This window comes from Anser cygnoides, chromosome 18 (genome assembly GCF_040182565.1).
Source record: "Anser cygnoides isolate HZ-2024a breed goose chromosome 18, Taihu_goose_T2T_genome, whole genome shotgun sequence".
NCBI classification, from domain to species: Eukaryota; Metazoa; Chordata; class Aves; order Anseriformes; family Anatidae; genus Anser; species Anser cygnoides.
In genome coordinates this window covers 6,685,584-6,710,616 of record NC_089890.1, presented here as the reverse complement: position 1 = coordinate 6,710,616, position 25,033 = coordinate 6,685,584, and the positions used below count along the sequence as shown (strand labels likewise).

The 25,033-nt window shown below is 53.0% G+C and overlaps 1 long non-coding RNA gene across 1 annotated transcript in view; it reads right to left on the bottom strand.

Moving 5' to 3' along the window:
* The window catches only part of LOC136786610 (uncharacterized), a 224,041-nt gene continuing 199,008 nt past the window's right edge, over positions 1-25,033 (bottom strand). The window contains exon 2 of the long non-coding RNA XR_010825766.1: positions 1-687. This is a non-coding gene — a long non-coding RNA (uncharacterized lncRNA). The remainder of the gene's footprint in view (positions 688-25,033) is intronic.

The window sequence follows — 25,033 nt, the reverse complement described above, 5'->3', positions numbered from 1 at the left end:
TTCTTTTTTTTTTTGTGTGTGTGTGGAGGTAAGCACCTAATTGAGTTCAGGTTCTTCAGCTAATGAAGAAATGAGCTGAATAATTAATTATTTAAAGATAAATTATTCATGGCCAGTTGCGATTCCAGTGCGGGAGCAGTGGGCTTGGAGGGTTATTTAGTTATTTTCGTTATCCTTTTATTCAAAAAAACAAAAAGCAAACTGCAGCAGGGCTCTGATGGGGGGGGGGGGGGGCAGCGGGGGGCCAGCCCTGGCCTCTGGGGGCAGGGGCGCAGCTTGATTCAACGCTGGGCTGCCTCCCATCAGAAGACAATACCCAAAGCGAGGCGTTGGGGCTGTCCCTCTGGGTGACCCCCCCCCCATCCCGAGGGCAGGCAGACCCCGACACCCCCCAGCTGTAGAGGGGAGACCACCTGCCCGCTCCGTCCCGGTTCACACACCTTGGTCCTCAGGCCTCACATACGCGCCGCAGGCTGGGGCAAGGCCGCGGGCCTGCCACCAGGCCGCGTAATGAGCCGATAGCCACCACGGTGACGACGTCTCATCAAGGGATTAAATGGCATTGAACCACGAGGAGGATCCATGGGAGACCCCGCTGAAAGCAGAAACATTTATCGATCCCTCCGTTACTGACTGCATTTTGAAAGCCTGCACGGCAAAGGATGTGCTGAATCCTCCACGATGCACCTGAAGGAAACGAAAGGCCATATAAAATTGAGCCAAAGGTCTTGAAGAAGTCCTAATTCACCCAGTCCTAATTCACCCAGATGTCCCCCACCCTGGCCACGGAGGTGCCTGCTGGCCAAAGACCTGCCATAAAGCCCCCACTTCTGCTGGACCTTCCCTTCACCACCCCACACTGGCTTGCAAAGGGATTCCCAGCACCTCTGCTGATAACCAGTTTTCCCATGACTTCACCCCAGGGGGACCCGACATCCTCCCAAAATATCCCGATACTGCAGGCAGCCCTCCAGCCCTTGGGGACCCACCAGCTCTGGAAGATTTGAGCGGGGGCAGCAGTGACTCGGGGAGCTGCCGGCGGCCTGCAAGGGCTCAGCACGCCGCGGCCTTCCCCAGGGGCCACCAGCCTCGTGCCTCACAATCGGCGGGTTTTATACACCAGCCACAGCTTGGCCGTGGTGAATCCATCCTGCTGCCTCATTTCTCCTGTATTTGGAATAGCTGTGGAGCATTGCTACCTTTCCCACTCTGCTATTTACAATTTCACCATCTGTCTCTAACAACAAAGACATTTTTTGACACAGGAATAAATCCCACAGTGTATTTAAGTGCTTTCTTATTGTCTTTGACCCTTCTGGTCATTCATAGTCCATTAGCTTCTTTGATTTCTTCCAACCGCTACCTATATTTTTAGGTAACACATCCTTTCTTTAGCACCCGCTAACACATTTATTTCCTTTCTCCCTCCTCCCTGCACTCTCCCGAGGATTCGGAGAAGCCCAGTCCCACGGCACCCGGAGCGTAACCCATCGGTCAGGGCCTCGTCCTGTCACCTTGGGCACGTCCTCGCAGACTGTAAGCAAACTGCAGCTCCCACTTCAGGCAGCCAGGCCTCGCTTTTTTATTATTTTTTTTTTTCCCCCAGCCAGCAATTAACGTGCCTCTGTCTGCGGGGATGGGGTTTGTCAGCGGGTCCAGCCGCAGTGGGCACAGCTCCGTGATATGAAATCATCCCATTAGTTCAGTTCTGCTGGGGGCTGGTTTGTTCTCCGAGACAAAGTGTTCCCGAAGTCGCCCCTCTTTCTACCCCCAGCTCCTGAATCATCTCCCTAAAGCTCGCAGACAGATGGTTCAGCAATTTACCCCATTTGCCAGCAAAACCTGGCAGCATTTAAGCAGGTTCTCACCCGTTCCCCAGCTTTTCACACCCCAAATCCCCAGATCCTTGGGCTCCTGCGGGTCAGCATCACCAAGGTCTCACCCTGCCACCATCCCCTCCAGTTCTGCTGCCCGAGGAGGGGTCTGAGCCATCTTTAACCCATCAGCACCTCTTCTCATGGCAGGACATGAAGTGCTGCAATCCTTGTACTGCCTCAGCTCTCCTAAGGCCAATTCCCTCTGTGTACAGCCCCAGCTCTGCTCTCAGGCGACCTGACAGCCCCTTCTCCCCCCATGTCCCTGCAGTAGGGCCGGTGGGTGCAGGGGGCCCCGTCACTGTGCTGGGAATTGCCGAACCCCCCGGGCTGGGTCAAGCAGGCTGCTGTCACTGACGAGGTTTGTGCATGGCAACTCCACGTCCTCCAGAGCAGGAGACTGACACGGCTTTATCTAGGTCACCCTTTGCTCTTCCAAATCTATTTCGCCTGGGGACATTCAGTGATACGGCTCGGCTAGGAAATCCCAGGGTCTGGAGAGGGCGAGGAGCAGAGGTTTTGCACAGTCACATTGCAGCGGGCATCTGGGGGTCACCAAGAAGCCACCCACGCTCCTGGGCCAGCCCAGCACAACCCCAGTGCTGGTGGGGCACACGAGACCTGGTCTGTAAGGACCACGATGGAGAGCTTCCTTGCAGAGAGCAAAACCAGAATCATCTAATGGCTAATGATGCTCACCTCTCTCATTACAGAGCCTGGAGAGCTGGAAAGCAGCCACACATCCAGACAACAGCCCTGGCGTAGATATGAGACGGGCAAGCAAGAAAAAGATAGCTAGTGCTGGCAGCGGATCCAGGCTCACGCCGTAGGAGCCGCCTTGCTAAATACCTTTTCTAGTAGGAGAAAGGTGGGCTCATGGCCCCTGACAGGTAATGGAAGCAGCTTAGCTACCAATGAAGTACCTGAACATCCCATCGTTTCCTATGCAGCTGTCCTCACAACCTTACAACATACTTTCAGAAAGCCCAGATGCTTCCCAAGGTCTCCAACACGGGACGGTGCAGAGCATGCATTGGGCTCCTCCAGTTTTGAGCAGAGGACTTTGAGCTCTGGACACCCTTTCTCGGTTGGCTTTTTTCCACCCCTGGTAGGTGCCTTTGGAGCACTCCAGCCACCCATGCCCGTGGAGATCCACAAATTCCTCCCAGCACAGCCAGGAAGGGATGCTCCTGAGCCATGGTATGGCATCACATGGATGTGAAAGCCACCAGTGACCCCATCAGGCCACCTGGGTACTGCAGCGCCTGCCTGGGTGCCTCCTCTCCCTCTCTGACCCACTGAAGTGCTTAACCAAGAGAGGAAGGAGAAAGTTAGCAGCTTCAGTAATTTTTTTTTTCCCTTTAAGTGATTGAAGTGCATGAACGAACCAGCTGAGAAAGAGGCACTTGAGCAACTTGAGTCTGGTTAAAGCTGGTTATCCATCTCGATTTGCATAATGATTACGCGAATGGCAGTTTGCATAATGTTGCTATGATCTACAATCACTTTAGGGTTTTATTGCATGAAGAGCCCGCGGAGAAGGCATCGAGCAGCTGTCCGTCCCTCTGGCGGCTCGGACCCCACCAGCGTGTGCCGGGGGTGCTGCTGCTTCTCCCTCTCCCCTACAGCTTTCGTCCCCCACAGGGGCTGAGCCTGGCTTTGCAATTGCCCTTGGGTGATCTCAGACTTTACCCCAACTCACTCCTTGGCACTCATTTCTCAGCCCAAGCCATGGTGATTTTGCAGCTGCCTTGATGCACATAGGTTGGGATAAAGCCGTGAGCGCTTCCACTTGCCCTTTTAACTGTGAAAAAGGTGACTTGTGAAGCAAAAATGGCCAGGCTCTGTAAGAGGAGACCTCAGACTCAAGAAAAGGTGTCCCCAACCACCCCAAATGGGGGGGCTGCTCTCCTCTGACATCCCCCAAATGCCATCTGTGGGCCAGCACAGGGCCCAGGGCATTGCACCCCTCGTGGCGGTGACCCCGTAGCTGCTCAGTGGCACTGGCTCTACAGTGGTGCTGGTCCCACCACCTAAAGCTGGCCAGGTGGAGAGCCCCTGGTGGGAACAGGACAGCCCTCAAAATCTCTACAAGACAGGGGGAAAGCAGGGAGGATTTACTTAACCATTTAATTTATGTTAAAGCATAACACGTGGCCTTCTTTCATTAGTTACGCAGCATATTAAATGCATGTTATAAACGAATAATTGCAAAACCAAAGAACAAACAAACAAAAAACCACACAACACCACAGAACCCAGCACAGCAATAAATAAAAGCAGAGAAGAAAGGAATCAAGTGTTGTAATGGTTTCTGTGGAAGGAAAAGTCGGGGGGTGGGGGTTGAGCTGGCAGCCAACCCAGCCCCTCAGCGGCTCCGTTTCGTGTCTGTGGGTTATCCCATGTCACAAATACACCCTCAAAATGCTGTTTCCAGTTTTCAGGGTTTTGTTCAATGCCACAACTGTGGTCTCCGGTGCAGGACGTGAGGCACGGACCGAGTGCAAGCTGCCATGCCGCTGTCATGAGAGGTGAAGGCACCCACTGATACGGCCCCACATCAACATTCTCCTCCTCGCCTGGGGCTTCTCCGCCCCGTACATGTGAGCAGCACAAATCGGCTCCTGTCCTCTCCAAAATGTGCTGCTGCCAAAACAGAGGGGAATTTTGGTGCTGCTACGGAAAGAAAAGCTTAAAAATCATGAGAAGGGCTGACAACGTTGAAACAGTTCATGTGAAGGCTAAAGCATGGTGCTTGGAGATCTGCCAACGAAATGAAATCCTCTCCGTTTTGGGGCTGAGAGGGATGGTTTTGTATGCAGCAAAACACAGGGAATGAGATTTTTTTGCCCAGTAGCATCTTTAGTGGGGCAGCTCCTCCACCCCAGGGCCTGGCCACAGCTCCTCTAAAACCACAGCACTCTCTCCCCACCATCACAAGCATTGCTGGATACAGGCTTATTTGGACCTTTAAGGTACCCTTTTTTTTTTTCAGAAATTCCCCAGGTTTTGCTGAACGAAAAGCCTTTCTTGGAAAAAAAAAAATCCCACCAAGTCCAAACGTTTAATTGCAAAACCAAATACTTGGAAACGAGCTGGGAATTTTGAGATGTCCTTCCAGATTATTCTAGGAGAGGAAAAAAAAAAAAGTCCACCCACTCAGCAGGGAAAAGAAACTTCTCCTCTCACACCAAGGAAAGTGTTTTACAGGGCCGTGCAGCCCTGGTTGTGCAGAGTGGCATCAATGCAGATGCTTCATGCCCAGCCCCGTTTTGGGATAGCAGGGAAAGCATCCTGGCTCCAGCGCGAGAGCGAGGAGTGCTTTTTATCTCCTCACACATCAAGGTTACAAAAGCTACAGCGAATGGAGGAGGATGGCAGGCAGCAACCTGGAACTGAACCAAAAAAAAAAAAAAGAAAAAAGAAAAAGCTCTTCAGTGATCGATCCCAAACCGCTGGGCTAAAAACAAAGGCACCACGTGAATTGGCTCTGCGCTGCTTGAGGAGGAGCGGGACCTTCCCGGGAACAATGGGCGCTGGGGACGTTTCTGGAGAGATGTTCTGAGTGAGGACGAGGGAAGTGAGCAAGCAAAGGTTTTCCTGCGGGATGTAGCTGTGGACAGAGGCAGCAGGCAGCAGGCAGAGGCACCGAAAGGAAAAACTCCCCAGCCCCGGCTCATTTCTGGGTTCAAATCCCAGCTGTATAGCACAAACTCAGCACAACACGGAGCAGCTCCAAGCTCTGGGGAGCTGCACGGGGAGGACCGAGACCACGGCAGGGCCTTGTGCCCACCTCCTGCGGTGTCTGCAGCCCGCGCTGAGCAGGCAGCTGCCGCTCTGCTTTTGGGCTGGGTGCGATTCAGGGCCCCCAACGACGTGCAGATGGAAACGGCTCGGTTCTGGGCTGCCTCCCTGTCAGCAGCTGACGTGCTGGAGCGACACGGCAGGGTTTCAGTGGAAAAAAAAAACGATAACGAGTGCTGCCATGCTAACAGCGCGAGGCCGAGCCGGTGGCAGCCACTGCCACGTGCACCTCTGTGCTCTGCTCCCATCATATTGTGGCCGCTTACCCGTCTGCACATGGCTTTTGCAGCCTGTCCTGATTATTTTAGGCTGGGGCTTTCCCAGGGGTGATGGGAGGAGCCACCAGAGCAGCCTGACCCCAGCTGTGGCTCACAGGGATGGTTTGGGCGCAGATCCCTTTAGTTCTCCTCGCATGTGGTGCCCGCTGCCGCAGTAGACTGGATGTCCCCATTATCAGGGGTGAGGGGACCTAAGGGAGGTCCCACATGCTGGCCAGCCCCGAGCTGGCCTGGAGAGGGGCGGCACTCTCAGCAGAATGGAAACTGGATGGGGATTTCACTCCATGGCATGAGAGAGGGGACCCAGAGCCAGGCTGGGGGCTGGCCGGGGTCTGAGTGCACTTCCCTTCCCTCCTGCTGCTTCTTTCTCTCCTGTTTCTTGCTATGGGGTCTCCAGCTGCAGCCCTGGTGTGATCCACACCCATAAGCCAACCCTTGTGCATCCGTGTGCTCCATACGTTCATGAACCTTGCTTCAGCCTTTTTAATCAGGAACTGTCTCCACGAGGGTCTGGGAAGCAGCTCAAGCGATCACAGCTCTGCTCTGGGGATGGAGGACGCGGGCAGAGGCATGATCCCATTCCCAGGACAATCCCCAGCTCCCTGCCCAGTCCCCGACAGCCTCCCATGGGGGCAGGGTGCGGTGCTGAGACCCCTTTCCCACCCAAGTCCTCCTCGGCGGCATCTCCTGCCCACCCCCCTCAACAAAAGCCTCGCCTCACTTCAAAGCTGTGCAAGCAGGGCTGCTGAGCTCCCCAACATTTCCCCGACATCAAAAGCTTTACTTATTTATGTTTTGCACAGCACCAAGAAGCCATCGGGATACACTAGGTTTATTTTTCCTGAGAAGAAGGCAAACGACGGGAGCCTGAGTATAAATTCCTCAGCAGGAAGAGAAAACCAAATAAAAGGAGGAGAAAGTTGGGGTTGGAGACGTGAGCTTTCTCTCTCTCTCCTTGCTTTGTTCCCTTTCCTTAATGGTGTTCTCAGCCTCGATCCGCTTAACATCCCTGCCTCTATCCTGGTGGAGTCTGCGGAGCGTACGAGAGGCAGGGCGGTGACAGCTATCGGAGGCAAGGCTCAGCCAGTGGAAAATTGAGGTTCCTGGGAAGATGTTTTATTCATGCGCCCGAGCCTGGCATATGTGAGGAGGCTGCTGCGAGGCAGACGGACCCCGCCGTGGGCTCTCGCTGGGAAGAAGCCAAAGGGACGTGCTTTCTCCTACGCGGCTGGAAGGTGTCGCTCGGCTGCTCGGAGCCAGGCGCCCCGTGGTGAGGGTCATGCCGGAGAGCAGAGGTGGCTGGAGAGCTGCCACCAGAGCATCACGCAGCAACACCTGCCTGCGAGCCTCTGTGAGGGCTGCCTGGGGAGGCACGAGGTGGACGAAGGGGGTCAGCTACAGGATGGGAAAGGAGGTCCTGGATCAGTCTGTCTGCCTGCTATTGGAGGCAACAAGGTCGTGCCATCATCTCTTACATTAATGTACCAGCCCCATCTTAGAGCTGTGGAGGTCGCTTTTCTAATTCCTAAACTCCTCCTGACTTTGAGCTCAAGCGTATTACTGCCCAGTTTCTCCTCGGTTTTCCTCTGCAAAGAGAGTCCTTTAACCTAAAGCGCTCTTCTCCTTCCCTGACACGTCCTTAACCTCCTTTTTAGCAGGCCAAGGAAGCCATTCTCTGTCTCCTCCATCAGGTGGGTGCTCGCTCCCTCTGGCAGCAGCAGAGTCCTCTCTGCCCTCTCCCTGTTTGAAATTGCCTTCGGGAGGAGACCAAAGGCGTGGAGGACTGCAGCTAAATCCCACCAGTGCTTCGACCGGAGGCATTACTCCTCCCTTCTGTGCGCTGATGGCTCTTCCCCGCACTGCCACTGATGCAGCCCTAATATTTGTGCTGAGGTCAGGAGCCAAATTACTCGGTTGTCCTCGGGACCCATCTTCTGTGAGCCAAACACCACCGCACCCGGCGCACAGAGCTGTCAGCTCCTCTTTAGCGAGTTCCTTGTGCAGTCTCCCCTCTCCCATTAATCCCTGTCCTCATTAATGACTTCCCACAAGGCACCGATTCAGACACCTTACTGAAGCATGGCGAGAAGAGATCTGCAGCATTTCCTCCGTCCGGCACCTAACGCTGAGATGAGCCTGACGCCTCCTGCGCTGCATTTCGTGTCATCTTCTATTTAGCTCCGGGTTTTTAATGACTCCTTCCCTCCAGATTCGTTCGAAAGCCTTGTGTACTCTGGGGGCTGGGCTGTTGTGCCCCAAGTTGCTCAGAGCAGTTGTGTTCCTGTTTCTCAAGCAGGGCGTGCAGAAGCGTGGGGCAGTGAGCACCGAGGCTGGAAGTGCGCGTCCTGTGCCATGCCCACGATGCGGTTTGGGGATGGTGGGGAGCCTCCAGCAGGGAGGGGGCTGTGCCAGGCAAGGGGCTGAAGTCAGGCGGCCAAATCCATCCTTCTTCATGTCCCGGCTGCGACAGCGGCCAGGAGCGGGTGCATGGAGACTGATGGCAAGGACAGGGAGGCCCCCAGCCCTACTCCCATCGCTTTCAGGAGGGCAGAAATCCCAAACCAGAAGGCAACTCTTCATTCTGGAATAATGACCCATCACCCACCCACGCTAACCCTGTCCTGGGTTAATTCTCCCAATCAGCTTTGGCACCCACCTGCTCTATATGGCGTGGGGATGACTTCTGTGCCGGGAGGTGAATCCGGTGGGAGCCACAGGAGACACGGGTGCCGTGAGCATCTCAGCTACCAAAGGGGTGATTTTTTCCCCCAGCCGCAGAGCCAGGGCCACGCTTTGACACGAGCTGGCAGGAGCCCCCTGGGCCAGTCTTTACTCGAGGAGAACAAATTCACTGACAACACAGCCGGGCTGGGGTACAGAAACGCTCCGGGTGGATTTCCTGGAAAAACGAGAGCGGGGCTGCGGTGGAAATGATGAGGAGGAGGTTTCGCACGCAGCTGGTGATGCTGACGAGCAGGAGCTGCTTTCTGACACCCCTGAGCTTGGCACAGCTGCCGGGCAGGTGCTGGGCCCGCTGCAGCACGAGCCCTGCTGCTGCTTGGGGATGCTGCGACGGGAGCACCTGCGGTTGTCAGAAATGCTGCGGAGCCCCGAGGTCCTTGGGGTTTTCTCCCCTGGCCTTGGGGGAAATAGCTGCAGAAGACTGGGGTTGTGTCAGGTCAGAGGGATTCCTGCAGCCCTCCCCTGCCCCTCTTCTTGGCGTCCTTAAGCTTGGTGGAAGTGTCTTCTTGGCATCCTCTCTCCTTAAGCTTGGTGGAAGCGTCTTCCCTTGCCCCTCCTTGCTTGCAGCACTGTAGGACGAGCTCCTGGGCGCTTTGAGCAGCTGACGGCCAGCATCGATGGGTCTTGGAAAAGAAAAGGAAAATGACATTGGATGTGTCAGGGGCAGTCAGGGCTCAACCTCAGGCGCTGTCTCTGCTGTCTCGTCCCCACCAGGGTCAGAGGAGAGCAGGGGGGACCGCGGGGGCTGTGGCAGGAGAGGACTTTGGGCCAGGCAGTTCCAGGGCAGCCAGAAGTGGGGACGGGCAGCGGCAGCAGAGACGAGGAGGCTGTGCTGACAGATCCACCCAGCAGCAACGCTTCGGCTCAAACGGCCGATCTGACAAGCAGATGCTGGAAAAAGCTTCATCTCTGAGTGGGATTGCTTCAGAAGAGAACACAAGGGAGAACCCAATCCACCACCTCCTAGTCCCACAGGACATGCTCTCAGCCCCGTATCCCTGGGCAGAAGGATGGGGGCTCCCCAGCCCGTGTGGGCATCTCAGGACACCCGGGCAGGACCCGCACAGCCGGCGGCCAGGGCTTGGAAGGAAAGCTGGGCTCACGTCCACGGGGAGGGAGACAGCAATCCTTTCTCCATGAATTTTCTCCCTCCCCAAACACTGTTTATTGCCTTGAAATACCTTCTGGTGTTTCTTCAGAAACCCGATCTTCCCCGCAGGGGAAAGCCATCACTGCTGAGAACCCCCCCTGGGAGTGCTGCTAGGTGAGGTTGAACCAGAGTTCGTTTAACCTTCCCTTTTGTCTGTCATTTGGTCTATCTCCCTTGGTTTAATGACTGAGGTGGGAAGAACCAGCGGGCTCCCAGCACAGGAAGCTCTGTCCCCATGCCCATGGGTCTGCCACAGGATGGGGTGCTGAGCGTGCGGGGCGATGCTCAGCCTCCACCCCTGCCCTCCCTGGGGAGGCAAAGGGCAGCGGTTGTCACCCTGGGGATGTGTCCCAGGTGTAGGGGTGCTGTGCTGTCACCCCCGTGCTGTCGCCTCTCCCCTGCTGTGAGCCAGCCCCGGCCGTGTGCCTGCACTGATGTCCCCTCCCCGGTGCTCCTGGGACCCTCACCTGCCCCAGGAAACACCCCGGGGCGTTTGTGTCTCCTCTTGCCTTCCCCTCTGCCTGCTAAGCGTGGCTGGAGAACGGGAAAACCCCAAAGCTCTAAGTGAAAACGTACCCCCAAATGAACACAGTCTGTCTGCTTCCAATTTTTTGTAATAGATTCCTCTATTATTTTTTTTCCCTCTCCATAGGAGGCTTTTCTACGGCTTCTCTATTTGGCTTTATTTTATTTTAAATGGGAATCCCTTTTAATTAAAGGAAAAAGGAAAAGCCCTTCAGTCCCATTCTGCTCAAAGCAAAATTGTCTTTCTCTCTTCCCAGGAGACCCAAGACACAGCTCAGGGTCAGATTCATTTCGCAAAGCCATGTGCAGATTCGAAGCAACCAGAACAGCTCCACACCGCGTTTTCTTATTTCCCCTTGGCTCCCATTTCCCAAACTTCCAAATCTCCAATTCCTAAAGAAAGTTCCCGTCGCTTGAAAGAGCAGGCTTGTGCCCAAAACCGAACAAAAGCAAGCAGCATTGCTGGAAACCTTCCAGCCCTGCAAATAATGCAGGTCTTCCTCGCCCCACGCTGCGAAACTCATGCAGGCTTTCTAGAAACAATGCAAACTGATTGTGGAGTGGGCAATAATAATAACAATAACGGCAATAACAGCAATAATAATAATCATAATAACGCCAAAGTTGTGCTACAGAGAAATGGTAAAGTGCTTTCTGTTCCAAACAGCTGATTTCCTTCCTCGGCGGCTGCAGGGGTGGGAGCAGGCAGCAAGGAGAGGCAGGGTGCTGCTGGGTGCTGCTGGGGTGCTGCTGGGTGCTGCTGGGTGCTACTGGGGTGCTGCTGGGTGCCGCTGGGGTGCTGATAGGGTGCTGTGGGGTGCTGGGGCTGTGCCTCCCTGCCCAGGGAGCGGGGGCTGGCAGGGAACCGTGTGTAGCTCTCGCTGCAGAATGCAGTGTGGCGGTGCCTAAGTGCTCGCTGAGGAGATGAAGTGCCGGTAATTAATCTCGGGTGCTCGGATAACCAATTATTCAGGGCAGAGAAGCGGGTGACGTGTAGGATTCAGCGAGCGGCCGTCAGGGATGCTCGTGGGGCAGCGCTGGCTGAGGTCTGGCTCCCGAAACCTGACCAGGATGGGACCGGTCCTGCAGCACCCCCGGGTCCTGAGCAAGGGACGCGTCCCCTGGGGTGCTGCAAGAGGGTGGGGAAGGAGGGCCAGGGAAGGATCGGGGAGGGAAACTGAGGCAGAGCCCAGGTAGGAGGGAGGCTGCCCCAGCCCCACGCTCTGCCCGACGGATCCGCTCCCTCAGCTGTGTGCTGCATTAGGAATGCAGACGCCAGCCCGTATTAAAAGGCCTTTTCCATTTCTGATTCCTCTAATACAGCTGAGTAAAAGTATTGACATGTCAGAATGGTCTTTTATTATGATCCATTTATGCCATTAATGTAATATCCTCCTCTTAGATTGCTTAGTTATGTATTAATATTGGAAGGACGTCGGCGTTTCTTTTAGTTCTTCATTGTCTAAAACGAGTCCCAAACTCTCCGTGTGACAGCAGTTTGATGGATGGCCATATTTTTAGCTGTGATCATGTCTCGATACTCCGAAATGAGGGATGTGTTTTTAAAATATTTTACCACGTGCACCTACCTTATTTTTCTTCAGCCCTGTCTTACCAGTTACCGTCCTGCTTTTATTGCGGAATCATGAGTGCTTGTTGTAGGCCCGACGTACGTACACAGCATCATTTGTTTGCCATTCTTAGCATAACAAGGAATGGAAAAATAAAGCACGAATATGGGAAACCCGAAATGATCCGGCGGCTGCTTTGCTTTTTAAATAAAAAACATTTCTATTGAATTGTCTTGCTGAGACTGCCGGGGCATCATTACGTCCAGCTCGTCTGAGAGGTCTGGGGGAAGACACCGAGGGCTCAGAACAGAGCTGCAAAAATGAACCTGGAGAAGACGCTGTGAAGTGGCAGACCAAAGGGATCTGACCCGTCTGATTGATCAAAGACATCAAGAGCTGAGCAAGCTGAAGTGCCAAATACCCTCAACCAGCAGAAAATACGAAAAGCCTTATTAAATCTGCCAGAAACGGGACTAAATGAAACCACCACCTGGAAATCCGGCACGGATCAGGCTTTACTGGAGCGGCGAGCAGTGCTGGGCGAGCTGGGAGCCCCGCAGCCCTTGGCACAGCTCCCTGGGGCAGCCCAGGAAGGGGGGCCCGGGGGCCCGGGGGTCCTGGGGGGGGCCGGTGGCAGGGAAGCAGAACGTGCACGTTTCCAGGCTCCGCATCGCTGCGCTCGGCTGGGGGCATGCAGAGGGCTCGTTGGCAACTTCGCCTGCTGTGCTGCTAGGGAAGAGGTGCATTAGCCCAGCACTAATTAGTAGACTTGGGAAAAATCTCCAGTTTGTGCTGTGTGAGCAGATTCCTTCGTTTAAAGGGTGAAGTGATGCCTGCTCTGCAAAGGAGTGCTGGGGGGTTCCCCCGGTGCTGGGGAAGCCTTCGTCCCTGTGCCAGTGAGGATGCAGCAGGGCTGCCCTCACCCCCAAACCCTACACCGTGGTTTCTGGTCCAGCCCCGGGGTCCCCTCTTTCTGCCCCTAGCTCCTCTCTCCGCTACTGCAAAATGAAAGGTGGAAAATGGATAAAACTGGTGTGGCCCATGGGCAGAGCATCAGTGTCGGCAGGGAAAGCCCCGCACGTGGTCCCGTGGCAGCGGCCGCTGCATCTGGCTGCCGAACGGGAGCCCTTCTCCTCTCGAAATGTGATGGATGATCCCAATTATATTCTTCCAGCACTGATTTAATGTAATGTTTTATTAATAGCAACAATCAGAGGAAAGCAAACAGCTCATTCTGAACATGCCATTCTCTTTTCTGCTTTTGCTTTCCCACATTCATACACGCGCCGAGTCCTTGATGTCACGGCGCTGGGGGTGTCAGGAAGAGGAGGGCGGGAGGAAACGAGAACGCAATTCACTGAACAGGGAAATAGCTCATTAGTACGCTCTTGACAGAATTAACACAATTGTGACAATATTTTCTTCACTCATCCTTTACAGATTATTTGGAGGAAAGTGCAAATTACTGGTTTGCTTCCTTGGACATTAAAAGACAACGCGAAAAGGCAAGGAAAAATAAATCTCCTGCAAGGGTTTTGTATTACCAGTTGTAATACCCTGCCCTCGTGGAAGGAGCTAATGGAGGAACATGATAAATACATCAGTGGTGCCCCTGGCTGGTCTGCCATGGGGAAAAGGCGCCGTGGTTTGCACTGCACCCCTTGGGGTTTCCCTGGGGGTTGGCGGTGCCAGGGGCTAGTGCTGGTGGGGAAGGGGAGTGCCAGATAAAACATAAAAAAAAGGGAGGAAAAAAAAAAAGAGGGGAAAACAAAAGAGAGAGAAGGAAGGCATGCTGCCTTCCCCTCTGACCCTGCAAGAGCCGTTTGGTTCCAAAGCCTCGCTCTGCTCCACGCTTAAAAGCAGCACAGGGCAAAAGTGACCGAGGTGTCCTCGTGTCACACCGTGCCATGTGCCAACGCTGAATTCAGCCTCCGGGTTCCTCCACTCCCTGAATCCTCCCTTCATTAGCAGCTCTCCATCATCTCCCTGTTTGCTTTTGTATTTGGAAGCTCGTTTGCGTATTTATTCATTCGATTGCCTGCTTTAATAACAATGCAAAGCCCCCTGGGCCAGTGGTGATAAACTCCACGGACACGAGCTGTAGATAGTTTGTTATTCCACTTTTTGCTCCTGGCTCCAACATGGAATTTAAAGTTCGTTTCAATCCAAAGTGCTCTATATTGTGGTTAAATGATTTCTTCCCCCCTCAGAGAATCATTAATCAGGCACACGATCGAGCATCTCCCTCCCTTCCTCAATCTCTTTTGGCAAAGTCTTAAAAGAAGGGGAGCAGGGGGGGAAGGAGAAGGGAGAGAAAGATTAAATGGAGCAGGTGTCACATTTATCTTATTTCCAGTGCAAATACAATCAACAAGTGCCAGGCAAAAAAACAGACCCTAAACAAAACCTGCAAAATGTTCTCTAAAAAAAATGGTTCTTGGCTCTCCTCTGTTTGTTTTTAATTTGCAGTCATCCTCTGAATACTTCTGCCAAGCAAAAACTGCGTAGGGGATGAGCTCATTGGAGCTGGCTCCGCGGGGAGGGTTCTGCAGCCAGGGGCCCTGCGATATTTTGGGTCCGTCTCCTTCCCTCTCCCGGTCACCGTCCCCCAGCCATCACCCCAAAACCACCCAGTACACCTTCCCAGAAGGGAACTGGTCAGGCAGTGAGCAGGACTTTGCCGATAAACCTCTGCTCAATGCTGGCTCTCCAGCAGCCGAGAGAGGCAGGCATCTGCAGATGCAAATCCCAAAATAACCCCTACCTAGGTATTATTTTTTTTCCCCAGAATTTATTTTAGGATTTGGAACCTTCTTGCTCTGTGTGCCCGCTTCATATGGTGACCATGGCTGGACTCAGCCATGGCCAAAGGCTGCTGCTGGGTTCCTTGGTGGGGAGATGCCCCATGAATCCCACCTCTCAAAAACAGGAGATTTTAACAAAGAAAGCCTTTTACAAATTTTTTCCACTTTCTGTGGAGGGGATAAAGAAAAAAAAGAATTCAAAACACATTAACAGGAAAAGAAAACCGTAAAAGCTCTTCCCTGAGTCAAAATATTTGAGTCAGTGCTAAAAACTGCGACAGAAACGGCTCGCGCAGCTTTTGCTCAGCCTGGCATCGTCTCGAACCGCTGCAGTGCCCCACGTAATAATCACAGTTTCTTCTGTGCCCAGTTCCTGGGCCAGATTTCCTCTGCTGTGACCCCTGGTCTTTTATAAAAATATCCGATATAGTATATACACCGGGTAGTAGCATATATATATATATACATATATACACATACACATATATATATAGTATAGTAGTATATCTGGTATATACTGCTGGAGTATATACTACACCAATGCATTATCCGACCAGATAAACACCTTGTCATCTTCTGCCTTTGCCTTTACCCACTGTAGCTCCAGACTCAAAGGGCTCTCTGCTCCCCTTGAGCTGTGGCACCGGTGTCCCTGGGGACAGCCGGGTCCTGCTGGAGGCTCTGCTGGGGAACATCGATGCCGCCAGTCCCCAGGAGACCCCGGGTGGGTTTTAACCCCGAGGCCGGTCTGCCAGTGAGGCAGCGGGATGCCGGAGGGGGTTGTAAAGACTGGCTACAAAGCTGGCATAAATGTGATAGGGAAAATATGTTCTTCTTGTCTCTATTTCTTTAAAGGATTATGAGGGCAGTGTGTGGTCCCACACAGCAAAGTGCCATCCCTTACAGCACAACGCCTTGCCTCCTCGGCATTTATTTTCAATAACTGGGCTACACGCAGTGCAGAGGAGCACAGCATCTCCCGCATCACCCACTCCTCTCCTGCAGCTCTTCTGCAGGATGCGGCCAAGCCCAGGGGTGGCACCATCCCCATCCCAGCCTGGGGTGGCTGCCACCAGCAGGGAGATTGCATTCGCTACCCCCTTGGCACGGCCATACAGCCCAGCACAGAGCACGGTGAGCTACAGTGGCATTAAAATGATTTTAACCTCGCTGCAGGGCACGGAGTGAATTTCCAGGAAACCTCTCAGAGGAGCAAAACAGTGCCCCCGAACCGTACATAACCCAAATGCAATCAGCTCCTTGCTGCGGGCAGGAGAAGCAAGCCCAGCGCCGGGTGGCACGGTGTGCAGCATGAGGTAGTACTGGGGGCGAGGGGGCAGCCCGAAATGGCTGGGGTCGGGTGCCAAGGGACGTGGGGCACATGTGGGGAACGGCTCAGCCGTGCGGTGCTGCTGCAGGACGTCTGCAGCAACACGTGTCTGGATCAGCTTGCTAAGGGACCAGATTCGTTACCGTCCCTGCACTGCTCTGGTGGTGCAAAACGACATTTTTTCATTTTTTATTTTTTTCTAACATTGGAAACTGCCAGATGTTGCAGGAGAGGGAAAACCCACCCTGTGTGTGAGCCCTGGACCTGCTGCCATGCGGATCCATCGCGGCAGCTCCGTGTCTCCAGGCTCAGCGGGAGCAGGTTGTTGTGCTGAGCGCCGCGGCTCCCCGGGTCAGCCCTGCCATGTCCCCACGGCGCTGGCTGTCGCGTGTCACCGAGCTACAGGGACAGGAGCATGGGGACCGAGCGGGGCTCTACAAGGCTGAGCAAGGGCTCGGAAAGGTTTCTGTGTGCTTTGTGTTACTGAAAACAGGTGGAATTCAATCCGGTCACCCCCCCCCCGGTACCTTGACACATGGGACCATAACATTTCGTGGCAGGGACAGCATAAAGAGGCTGCCACCAGTGCTGGCCCCCCCAGGTGTTGCTCTCAAGGTTTGATGGCAGCCAAAGCAGCTGCTGCTGTGCCTTATTCATGTGCCTTGTCTGGGGATGCAGTTTTGTGGCCAGGAGTTGGGGGGAATTCAAAGGGAAAAGGTGCTGCTGCCCAGGCGCAGCATGTGGGGCTTTATCGGGGCAGAGGCAGGGGACTTTGGGGCTGCCCTGGGCTATAGGGAGGCAGCAGCTCCCCAACCCATCTACTTTTTGGGGCTGTCACCCTCCTCCGGGCACCTGCGAGGTGTGGGGACTCAATTTGGTAGTGGAGAGGATCAAACTGATGGTCGCTGAGACCGTGCAACTCCTGGCACTGGTGCAGGACACAAAGGGGAAGGAGGGGAAAAGGGGCCACTGACGCCCTAAGTGCCTTATTGATTTAGCTGATGCCAGCAGATCTACACAGCCCATAAACTGTATGATTGCATTTACAGTTATGTTCTTACTAAGCGAGAGGCAAGGCGGAGATTAATCATGAGAAGGAGGAGGAGGAAGGTTGCACGGGGACTCTAAATCCTACGGAGCTAATAAAGGCGAGCGGGGAGGAAGCCCTGCTCCACCGCCAGCCCCATCCCATCAGCTCCTGCAGGTTCGGAGATGCCGGTGGGACCCCCGCCTAAATCTACGTCTCATTCGAGTGCTTTCTTCTCTTCTTCCTTCCCATCCTTCTGTCCTTCCACTTACTGACACAGGTAAAGACTGGGACGTGGTTCCTGCTTGCTTTCTCTTCCCAGGGCCAAGGAGCTGTTTAGGAGCAGCGCAGAGGCCCCTGACTCCTCCTGCGAGGGCTGGCAGCCCTATCCTGCCCTCCGCATGGGCTCAGAGACCAGAACAGGATGAAACGCAGTTGCTAGCTGGTGATTTTGGGGGCGCATTTACTGCATGTGGTTAGGACACAGCCCTCAGGAGTGGGATGTGCTGAGTTTGGCTCCATTTAGCCGGGCACAGGGCTGGGAAAGGCTCAGCTCCGCTGCAGCCTCCAGCCTCCGTCAGAGCCCTCCCAAAGAGGCCACGTCTCCAAAGTCAAAATGCTCCTTGCAGGGGAGGGAGAGGACTTAATAGGAGAAGCGGCAGGAGAAGTAAAGTGCTTTTATTGTAAGGGATGTTAATTGCCTGATGAACTCTCATCGTGCAGCGCGGCTGGAAAGCAGCTGCGTCCCCAGCGAGATGTTTGTCCCCACAAATGAGGCTGGGTGGGGAGCAGAAGTCAGGGGGGATAAATGTGGAAACGTGGAAATGCCCCGGTGCTGCTGTCACCCACCAGCCCTTCATGCACGAGCTGAGCACCGCGGTTTGCTCACCATTTGCCCTCACACCGCCAGGACTCGGATAGAAATCACCACTTGTTGGCTGCGTGGAGGCAGCCTCCCTTTCCTCACTGTGGCCATAGTAAAACAGGAGCACAAACCAACCCCGACGAGGATAACGCAAGCCATTCAGTTAAATTCTGGGCCAGGAGATGGCCTTCTGGGGAGAAAAGAGAGAGTACGACACATGGGGACATGAGCACACACAACTTTAACAGCTAAATTCAGCAGCCTGTGGGAACCATGCTGAGGTGACCAGGTTTGGGGTCTGTCCTTCCAAAATCTGGCTTCACCTTCACCCGTGCCGTGGTTCCCAGCACGAACGAGCCCGCTCTGCCTGCTGATAGCTCCCTGGTGGAGTTATGGACGGCCGCATGTGGAAGCTGTGAAGGGTGTGAAGGCAACGGAGCAGGAGAATTATGTAGAAAATAAAGGTAGTTACAGTTGCTTCAAAACATTTTCTCAGCTAGGGCTCAGGGTTTTTAATCAACTTTTTTTTTTTTTTTTTTTTTTTATTGCAGGTTCTCCTTTCTGCCAAACATTTGCAGAGGGAAAGAGAAAATAAAGAAAAGAGAGAAAAACAGTTTTAGCTGCCAATCTGTTGCTTGCAAAGCCACGAAAAGCACCCTGAGAGAGACGAGCACGTCATAAAAAAGAAAAAGGACTTCGTGCATCCTATATGCCAAAAAGTCTTTCTAGACCCTTCCCTGCTGGGACCTCCCCAGTGAAATTGGCATTCCTCCCCATTCACCTTTGAATTCTTACAGAAATCTGTGATTTCTATGCTTTGTCCTGCAGCACAGGGCTGGAAATCCAGCTCCCTGCTCCTGCTGGAGGCAGGGATGCCTGCAGAGCCCCGTGGCACCCGAAGCACCGTGCGCAGGACGGCCAGCAGCTGTGCTGTGACTTGTCACCGAGCTGCCGGGGGACACACGGCGGTGTCTGAGACACCTACACGCACCCTCTGCTCGGTTTTACTAGGCCAGAAAGCCGGGCAGGAGCTTAGCTGAGCACGTGGGAGTCTCCTCCCTGAGGCCACATGAGCAGAGGAGCGAAGATAAGGATATATATGTGCACTCGTCAAGCTAATCGAGGCTTGGAGAAAGAAGAGCTGTGCCAGCCTTCCACTGCTCCACCATGCAGAGAAAGAGAATTAGAGGGGCAATGAGGAGACAAACGGAGAGAAACATCCTCTAAAGATTGTTTTTAAGACATCCCTTCCACCCTAGGGCTTGTTTTAACAGCCCATGCTGAACACTAGCTACGGCCCCTTTTATTTACGATGATTATTACGGGCTGCTGCAAGGTCCCCTGGGTCCCGGAAAGGCAGCGCCGGCTGCTATTAAGGCATTTTGTCTTTCTCTAAAATCACATAAAGACCTTCCCCGTGCTCCTCCCGCTGGGCAATAAAAAGCCAAAGACAATCCGTGGCTGAGCTGGCTGCTCTGTCGCCGGATGGGCAGAGTGCCTCGTTAGGCACAACGAAGCACTCTCCTTCACCCCAGGACATCCGCCAGGGCCAGGCACACATCCACGGGACGGGAGCAGCTCGGGATGTATCCCCACCGCACAGCAAAAAGCAGAAAGTGGGGAATCCATGCTGCCTGGGGTGCCCAGCCTTGGCTCTGCTCCCCGGGGCAGGAGCCGAGCACGTCCAAGCCAGCCAAGAAGTAGTTTGGAAAATGAATCAGTCCAATTGAAATGGGTTTGATTGAGGATTGAAAGCCACAATCCAGCAAGCCCTGGAAAATGTAATAATCTAAAACCCTATTCATTTTTCATGTTCTTTCTGCTTTTTTTTTTTTTTTTTTTTTTTTGAGGTGGCCTCATGCCATATATTTGCACACAAACACTTCAGCTTGCTCCCGGCTGACCCGGTGCACTGGGTCCAGGATGGTTTGGAGGTGGTGAGACCCCGCTGTCGGGGCTGGACAATGGAGAGGAGCAAGCTGAACATCAGGCTGGGTGACGGCACCTCCTTGACCCTGAAAATTGTCCTTTAATGTGGTTGATAGATGGCTGCTCTGAAACAAAGGGTACATTTGGTGTCCAGAAAGTCCTGAACGCAAACAGCCATTTAGTGCAGCAATGAAACCCAGATGTCACACGCGGCGAGAGCCCAATGCCAGCGATGGATGGCTTGCAGGGATTTTGATGCAATTTCAAGGTTCAGTCCAAAGCTACCTGTCAAGCATTTTGCCAGTGGATTGGCCATATAATTAGCAATTGTAGTAAGCTTAAGTTGCAAGTGGTGCCGTCAGTGTGAAAATATTTTTGTTTTCAACAGATCTATTTTGATTTTTTGATTCCGAAGTGAAAATATCTCTATTTGTTCAACATTTGTTGTTGGTCTGGTTCTTGGGGATTTTTTTTTCTGATACAGCGTCAACATTTCTCATGTGGGAAAAAAAAACAACATAGTTTAGTTTAAAAAAAGACCAATTTTCTGCCAGTAGCATCGATGGAAATGTTTCAAATAGGCCTCTGATGAAGTAATCTGAACATATGCCATCAGACCCGGGATCTGACCTCTTCTAATAGTCCCTGTTGGATTGGTTTCCCGGGGAAATGAGGCTGTAAAATCACACCTTCCAAGTGTCTCTTTCTCACCTTTCTACCTTGAAACTTTGGCATACCTGGGCAGATTTCAAGCACAGATGGAATGAGAACTTGGAGATAATTGGGTTGTGACAAACTTCTCAAAAATAACAGTCCAGATTCAGTTATATTTGGTTTTCTAACTGAAGGAAAGGTGGTAAGCAGTGGGAGTTTGGCTCCTATTAGGCACAAGAGAATCCCGGGTGGACAAAAGCCTCTCAATTTTCCCAGCTGGAGGGCAGCCACCAGCTGGGGTTGGCACCTTTCTGGCCTGCAAGTCAACCAGTGGAGCGCTGATGTGCTGTGAGCAGAAGCAACCTTTTTCCCCTGCCTTGTCTAAAGGGCTTCGCTGCTGCTTCCCTGGAGTGACTGTTGTGGCAGCTTGCCATGTGTGGCCTCTGCCAGGCCAGCCTCAAAAGCTCCATGAGATGAGGATACAGCAAGCCATCAATCCCCAGCCCTGGGCAGGACACCGCTCTCTGCCGGGTTTTTAGTTTGGATGTTCTGCAGGACCATGGGGCTGGTGTTCACAGCGGTGCTACATCACACCATGTTTGCCCTGCGACCTCTCGGTGTTCCCAGAATTTTGGGCACAAGATGGATCAAACCTGGCTGTGGCCATAGGGCCCCTGAGCTTCTGTCACTGTGCTGGGTCTCTCCAGCCTTTATTAGAGATGTTTATTTATGTCCTGCTCTGCCCTGAGCGCCTTTTTGAAGTGTCTTTGTTATCTCCAGCAGCTCCTGTTAAATCCAGAAGACAAAGCATTAGTCCTCTCCATGAGGGTTTTTTATTTTTAATAAAACTTGCTTGTGCTCTTCCCCGAGGGACTTGTTGAAGTTGCGAAAGTCAAAGATAAAATGTTCTAGCTGCTGTCTCCTGGAGAGTGATGCTGTGTTTTCCCATGAAACTCTTTTAATGAACATCTGTAAAGGGCAGAGACAGGGCCAAGGCACAATCTGTGGTCCAAGTACCTCTGAACCCTGCAGATGTCACCAGCTGCATCCAAGTCCATTCATTCCGGCTCTTCCAAAATGGTCTCTACTGGGCTGAAAAATAAAAAAAAACTTGAAAGGGAACAACTTTAACAGGGGAGGAAAAACAAAGCCCATTTTCCTTCCCAGTCTATGCTTTATGGATGTCTCACAGCTCTCTGCTAGATCTTAGGATCTTCATGGAGCCACAAGAAGAGGTTCAGCCCCATCCGAGGGACAAGCTGATGGTGCCAAGGCTGTAAAAGTCACTTTTCTGCCAGGCAAGAGGCAAGTTTTCTGCACCTACCGTGATACAAAACAACATCGTCTGCAGAGAGAAGCCCAGGGGCGGCTTAGTTCTTGGTTACTCATCAAGGCTAATGAGCTGATGCACATGCTGGGCTAACGAGGTTGCACTTCACTGGTCCCAGAGCAAGCAGCTGCAGTGGGATCTGCCCTGGGCTGCACCGTGCGGGAGGCAGGAGATGCTCCCAGTTCAGGGCTCCCTCACCCATCGCTCTGACAGGGAGAAAATGCATTTCATCCTCATCAAACACTTGGCAGGAAATGTCGGCTTGATGGCAACAAGAAAAAAATCAAAACCAGAAAAACAATAAATACAAGGAAGCACTGATTTCTTTCGGATGGCTTGAACTGTCAACATTTTCTGGGCTGAAAGTTGGCTTTTTATTGTTTTTTAAACTCTCCTCTGCCACTGCCACTAAGCAACACCCCATTTAAACACCTTTCTACCAGCATCCATGAGTGCACACTGTGGGTAGCAGGCTTGATATTGTCTAGGCACAAAATCGCATCCTTGGTGCCCGTGCGGGGACACGTTCCTGTGACGGGGGCTGGCCGTGGTGTTGTGGGGACACGGTGGCAAGGGGCAGAGGAGCCTCCAGCAAACGCTGACCTCTGTGGGAGGACAGGAGGTCTGGGGCCTCAATCCTCCCCACGGGTGCCCGCTGTCTTGTTGGCTGGCCCTCAGGGAGCCAGCCTGACCCCAAAGCCTTCATCAGTGGAGAGGAGGGCTGGTAATGAAGAAAATTGCATTTTCTATAGAAAACAGTACTTTACACACGGATGTAAACTTAAACCCAGCTCCAGCTTTCTGTTGAAGGAAAAGCGCTGATAGGAAGTTTTACTTGACCCGCACCAACGTTCACACAGGATCCAGCCCTAAATTATAACGCTGCCGGGATTTCCCATTCAGCTTTGAACAAGTTTGTCCTGATCACAGGAGCCAGCACAGAGGCTGGGCAGAGAAATGGCTTTCTTGGCACCCAGATCTCCTCACTGATTATTATTCTGGTCATTCACCCTCTTTCTCTCTCAATCTTGAGGAAGAAGAAGTGATTTTCTGAGTTGGAATTTGGATGTATTCCCAGCTCCGTTTTTTTCTTTTTTTTTTTTTTTTTTCCCCTCCTGTTAATTAAAACTAATAAATCTGCTCAGCAGAGTTTGCAGAGCAGGGGGACAAGGTACAGTTATCTTGACACAGCAAGGCCATCTCGCTCCTTCCCCCCTCCTTTTATTTATTTAATTTATTCACGTATTTATTCAGTTCTTGAGCCTGTTCCAGAAATATGCTGCTGATCTCAATTTCTTGTCTCTGCTACGTGCGGGCTCTTTGCCTTTCTTTCCCGAGGAAGCAGTCCCACAGGAGCTGCAAATAATCAACAATTATCATGGCATGCATCCCCAGACATAATTACAGACAATCCAGAGGAACCTGGAGACAAAGGAGCCCGTCTTACACAAGACCCACGCCGTCTCTTCCTCCTCACGTGCCCCATACCATCCACGGTGTAAAAGGAGATCAAAGCCCAGGGTTTGGGGCACAGGGGGGTTCAGGAGGCGCTCAGAGGAAGAAATGCCCTTTGTACAGATTCTTGCTTTGGGGACGCAGCAGAAAAAGCCCCCAAAAAGTGTCTCAGCCCTGCTCTTGGGGGTCTGATGGCACCTGAGATGTCACCCACTCCCCTGGCTGCCTCGGAGGAGACTCTGAAGGACCCTGTGCCTTTCTCCAGCATGGAAAATAGCTCCTCTGGGAGGACACCAGTGGCCTCCCAGTTGGCGCCTGGTCCAAGATGGGGCGGGCAGGATGATTTTGGGGACGCTGCCTGTCCCCAGCTCCTTCCCCGTGGGAAGTGGCAGGGGACAGAGGGACCTGGGGTGCCCACGATGAATTTCAGAGGACGAAGTTTGCACGAAAGGGCCCGGCTCTGAAGGCCCACGGCCTCCTCCTCGCCGTGGGGGGGGGAAGGCAGCGCCGGTCACTATGGCAACGGGGCCTCCTCCAGGCGCCAAACTTCGCCCAGCCGGGCTCAGGGCACCGAAGCGAAGAGGGCTGGGAGAATGCAAACGACCTGCAATCCCTCCAAACCCTTCCAATCAATAGCATATTAATTTTAAACCACAGGGGCTAGGCGAGACGTGTGTGAGGATGAAGGAGCAAATCCCAAGCAGCATGGACGACGGTGGGGGGGGAAGCACGAGGCAGAAAAACAAGGCAGAGATCGGTCTCTTCCACACCCCTAGCCTCCAAGCAGGCGCAGAAGAGGCCGTACTAGTGTCACCGGCAGAATAACTGCTTTAATTAGTGACTTGAGTACTCTCCACGACGGACTTGGCTCCTTGATGAGCCTGTGAGGTGGCTGCCACCTGGCTGGAGGCCGGAGGGTGGCCTGGGCCTTCCCAGCCCCATTTTCTGTCCCATCCTTGTCCCTCTCTGCCTCTTTGGCTTTCTGATGGCCACTCAACCAACCCCCCAGCCTCCTTTAGCCCCTTTCTCTGGTGATGTTCAAAGACCTGCTCCTGCTTTAGAGACAAGGAAACTTAGGGTGCAAGGGACTTGCTCAAAGCCTCCCACTGAAGGCTGGTGGTAGGTGAAGGCTGGTGGAGTTATCCTGGGACTCTGAGTCCGAGTTTTTTATCCCAGTGAGGCTGCACAGCTCTCCCGTGCAATTCCTTCCTCTGTTTCACATGGCTCTGCAGCTAAATTAAAGGGGAAGCAAAAAAAAAAAAAAAAAGAAATTTCACTTCCAGAAAAAAATTATCATCTTTGCAATGAAGCTCCTGCCTCAGTTTTCCAACCAAAATTTCCAGACCACTAAAGTGTTTATTTTAGGAAGTTGATTGTTGCTTTTTGGAAACAATCACTTTTTCGAGAAAGCTGTTTATACAGATAACCATCATCTTTCTCTTTCTTGAAGCAGCAGCTGTTGTGGGAGACAGCTGAAATGGCAAACACGCTCCCTCTCAATCCATCACCCCGACACAAGGAAAGAAGAGCTACTTAAGTTAAAGGACAATGTTTGCATAAGAGCAGCTCGACCACAAATCAATTCATGCTGGAAATCAGAAGAAGGCTTTAACCAGAGCAGCAGGTTCCTGGAATGATCTGATGGGGCTGGGGGAGAAGAAATAGCCTTTTTTAAGGAGGGGAAGCAGGTGAGTG